Genomic DNA, 5,061 nt, shown 5'->3' with positions numbered 1-5,061 from the left:
CACACACACGCACTTCAGTCATTCTTAGTGCACTTTCTCTATTCCATCAAAAATAACTAACAAAACTCATCACCTATACTTCCCCTGCCACACATAGCTGCTATTCTTTTTCCTTCTCTCCAGAATATTTGTATTTATATTTAGTAAGAGCAGTCTTATATATCCAATATCACCTATATTTTTGTTTTACTGGAGATTTTACTTTCTTATACAGTGCCATGTTACAGTTCTTAGCTTTCCTTACAGCAATATACATGACCTTAGACTTTTCATTTCAACCACTGTCATATACATATGATAGCTCTGTTAGTTACAAACATCATGATATACTTTCACCATTTCTATTCATTTCCAAAGATTTACAAACAAACTTCTTACCAATTCTGCACATTTTAACTCTCATCTTTCCATTTTCTACCCTCCTTCTATTTTCTAGTGACCTGTATTCTAATTATTAATTCCATGAGTTTACACAGTATGTTAAGTTCGTAATAGCACAATCCTATGATATTTGTCATTTTGTGTCTGCCTTGCTTCATTCAACATAATGTCCTCCAGGTTCATCCATGTTGTCATCTGCATCACAACTTAAATTATTCTTGCCACTGCATAATATTCCATTGTGTGTATACACCACAATGAATGGATACACAAATTGTGCCTTGAATTTTAAAGAAGTACCTATTTGAAGTTGGACTATCCATCCACATTTCTGCTAATTTTGCAGCAATATCCCAAGAGAAGTTACACAAAGCATAACTGTCAAATAATTTGACCAGGATCTTAACAGAACTGTGACTTTTAGGGAAGAGAGAAGTAGAGGAACATATACTCATTCTTTCTAACACAGCAACACAGTATCTTAAAAAAAAATGCATCATCAATTTCTTATTATATGTAGATTTAGATAGTTGCATCTACACAAGACCAGGGAAAACATGTCATCCACCAACACAATTTAGCTTAAATATATCATGAGTTCAGCACAATTTTCCCAAAATATTTCAGTGTGGAACTAGACAGAAATCCACTGTTTCAAATGTATGTCAAGGATATTTTTCTTACTTAATAAGAATCAATTAGCATTACCATGATTTCATCAAAGTTGTCTTTCTACAAAAACATGCTCTATGTAAATATTGTAGTTTAATATGCTTGAGAATTTCAAAAATTTAATTTTTTTACATTTTCATACACTCTCTTCCAGTCTTATCCAAAAAAATGCATAATTTAAGATTTAGTGAGAAACACATTACTTATAGCAAGAGAGAATTTATTTTTTTTAGAGCAATTTTATTGAGATATATTCACATACTACGCAGTCCATCTAAAGTGTACTTTTGGTTTAATCACAGAGTTGTACATTCATCACCACAATCAATTTTAGAGTATTCTCTTTAATAAAAAAAAAATCTATCTCTTATCAGCCACCTCTCAAACCTTCTATCCTTCTCCTGGAGTACATTATCTCTAATCTAATTACAGCATGGCAAAATTTGAGTTTCACAGTGGTTTCTTTAATAGAGATGTGACATTAATATCCAATCTGTTTGGTGGAGACAATTAGTTCAACTTAATAATGAAATATTAAATAAATATTTGGTTTTCAGCTTAAATATATCATGAACAATTGTTTGAGGTTTAAAATCTACTGAATTTTATATGTTTCCTTTAATAATCCAATGATATTTTTATACAAGGGGAATTATACTTCTTTCATATTACATATAAACAATGCTATAGGGAATAAAAAGCAAATATCAAATATGTGCAATTATCACTTCATTTTATTGTTCAGTATTGTATGGAATTTACTACTTTTTGTAAATCTAAGTAGCAGATATTTGAGCAAAAACTACTATGAATAGATCTGTAAAGTTGTAAAAGCTATATATGAGACATTGCTGAGATTCGAAAAATGTCCTTGATTTCAAATCATGCTATCTCAAAGTGCTTATAACGTCTAGCTTTAAAAACAATGCTACACGTGATAATGTTATATTTTAATTAATCTTTGAAAACAGCTAATAGAACAATGACAGTCCAGAAGAGGAAAGAACCTTACATCTTTGAATAATATATGATTGTTTTACTAGTGATATAGCTTCGCTTAATTTGTAAAGAAAGGATAGAATGTCGTTAAGAGGAAGAGGGAAGATATTGAAAGCTAGAGGGTGAATAGTCAAGAAATACAGCAATTAGGTGGATATTGCATGTTATAATATAACACAAAGCAATGTGATCACCAGACTGGGGGCTATTGTGGGAAGTGATAAGAATGCAGAGTTGGAGAATATTAAGGAGATATATACCATTGCTGACTTATAATCATGTAGTACATAAACAGTGGTTCAGAGGAAAACGTGATTTTCTAGTGGATAAGAAAATAAAGTGAGAATGGTGTGTAATCCATGGTCAGAAATGACAGTTCATTATTCACACAGAGTGCAAGTGCTGAGCTTCAAGAAAGAACAGAGATTAATTTCAGCAATTTTAATCTGTTTCACTAGGAAAAATTGATAAAAATAACAAATCTGTTGTTATCCAATTAGAAGTTACGTCCAAGTGTGCGCATGGTAGAAGATGGTGCTTTCAGTTTTGTGCACATTGAGATTAAGATGATGGTAATACATCAAATGATATCAGAGATACAGAAAAGTATGTGCTATACTTGGATGGACAGGTGGAAACAAGAATGGATGTGGTCACAGGAAAAAGAAATGTGGAAAATAAAGATTAAATGAAAACTAAAAATGAAGAAGAGTGCAGTGATATGGTAAAGAGGCTTATGAGGATGAGCAGGTAAAAAGGTAAAGAAATAAGCAGAATAGCTACAGATAGTTTGGTTTAAAAACAAAATAAGCTTATATAGATATAAATTATATAAGTAATACAGATACTACAGATGATAGATATGTATGAAGATGAAAATATGTATAGAAAATGTTGTAGAAGTTGAGAGAGGCTCAATTATTTGCATATAGAAAGGCCAGGACTCAGGAATGATTTTGAGAAGGAAAAATGATTTATTGATGGCCAGCCAGACTCGGGCGCTTTCTGTTTCAAACCCGAGCCCTGAATAAAAATTTTCAGTTCCTTTTATACAGAGGAAGGGCCAAATTGTTCTTTGCTTCAGTGCTCAATAGACCCAAATTAGCACATATCCTCCACATCCTAGGCAAGCTTCCAGCATGGACCCTATACATTCCAGATAAGCTTCCAACACATTTCGTCTGCACCTTCCCTGAACATTTAAAGTTTATAGAGTTTGCATTGCTAAACTGCCTCCCGGGACTGGAGTCGTTGCCATGGTCACCAAGGGCAGGACTGCAGCCTCCCACTGTCCCACACCCACAAGTCACAAACAGCTTAGGTTATCTCTGAAGAGACAAAGAGCCTCCCACCCATAGCCCACATCAATACAGGTATAGCTCTGTCTGTGGATATGGACATAGATTATAGGGTCACAGGTTTCAATTTACATAAGACAGGTCCAGTATATACTATTTATCCCACTGAAATACCTAGTCACTGTTTTACTCCCAAAAATGTATATATTTGGATGATAATTTTTTATGATCCCAAAGCATAGAGGTATGCATAACTTTGGTTATATGTATGTGTGTATAGGCACAAGAGAGTGTAAATTTCTGAGTATACATGGGTAGGTCTGTCTACATTGTATAATCCAGATAGGATTATTTTTCTATGAATTATTCTAATTCTTCCTACAAATACAATCTAAGTAATGTGCTAATTAATTAATTTCATTAATATTATGTGAACTGTAAACATGTTTATGACATAAAAATTTTCGAAGTGCTCCTTTAACCTCTCTGTTTCTCAAGCTGTAGATGATGGGGTTCAACATTGGAGTGATAACCCCATACAGCATTGAGATGAGCCTGTCCCTGGCTGGGGAGTGATCACTAGAAGTAGGGCGGACATACGTAAATATTGTTGTGCCATAAAACAGACATACCACAAGGAGGTGGGAAGCACATGTAGAGAAGGCTTTGCGCTTACCTTCGGATGATGGGATCTTCAGGATGGTGGATATGATGTAGAGATAAGAAATAAAGGTGATTAGAAAAGCGCTGATCCCTAATATTCCTGCAACCACTAAAAGAACCATCTTTGCAAGATACGTAGAAGAGCAGGAGAGTGCCACCACTGGCAAGATGTCACAATAATATTGATTAACCTGATTGGACTTACAGAAAGACAGGCGGAATGTCAACACTGTATGCAGAAGGGAATTTAGAAACCCTGCTGCCTAGGTTCCAGCTGTCAGCTTGGTACAGCGTGCCATGGTCATGATGAGGGTATAACGAAGGGGGAACATATGGCCACATACCGGTCATAAGCCATGACAGCTAGAAGGAAGACCTCGGTCCCTGCCAGGGCCACCAAGAAATAAAGCTGCAAAGCACAGCCAACAAAAGAAATGTTTTGCTTCATAGTCAGGAGATTCTCAAGCATCTTGGGAACAGTATCTGAAGGGCAGAATATGTCTAAGAGGGACACATTTGCCAAGAAGTAATACATGGGTGTGTGCAGTTTTTTTTCAATCCCAATAGCAAGAAGAATAGTACCATTTCCCATCAAGGTGAACAGATAGATGAGAGCAAAAACCACAAAGAGAGGATAGCGCACCTCGAGTAGATCAGAGAGCCCTATGAGGATGAATTCATTCAGGGTAGTGAGATTGTCAATGTTCATTTCTTCTTTCCACAAGACTCTTTCTGGAGCAAATGAAACCAAAAGAGGTTAAGATAAAAAAAAAAACACTTAGGAGCCTAGTAATGAGGAACACTTGGAAAATAGTTTGGGATTGTTTGATGATGAATTGTGTTAGCCCTAATTTATTACAAATTTCAGTTATATGAATTATTGATAAAAACATAGAGTGCAGCTAGGAATATTCATACTAATCTCCTTTGCTCAGTTTCTTTGTTTCCAACAAAGAAACATTGTTGATCCTTCCTTTATATATGAACATTAACGTATTTTAGTCTCAAAAATCATAACAATATAAATTAAATACAAATTTTAATCAAA

At 34.6% G+C, this 5,061-nt stretch overlaps 1 pseudogene; it reads right to left on the bottom strand.

The window, feature by feature from the left end:
* Positions 1-3,757: 3,757 nt before the first annotated feature.
* On the bottom strand, positions 3,758-4,722 carry LOC101424876 (olfactory receptor 5V1-like; annotated as a pseudogene).
* Positions 4,723-5,061: the final 339 nt, after the last annotated feature.

This window comes from Dasypus novemcinctus, chromosome 22, assembly GCF_030445035.2.
Source record: "Dasypus novemcinctus isolate mDasNov1 chromosome 22, mDasNov1.1.hap2, whole genome shotgun sequence".
NCBI lineage: Eukaryota > Metazoa > Chordata > Mammalia > Cingulata > Dasypodidae > Dasypus > Dasypus novemcinctus.
The sequence above is the reverse complement of the archived record's forward strand: the minus strand, read 5'-3'. Positions and strand labels throughout refer to the sequence as shown.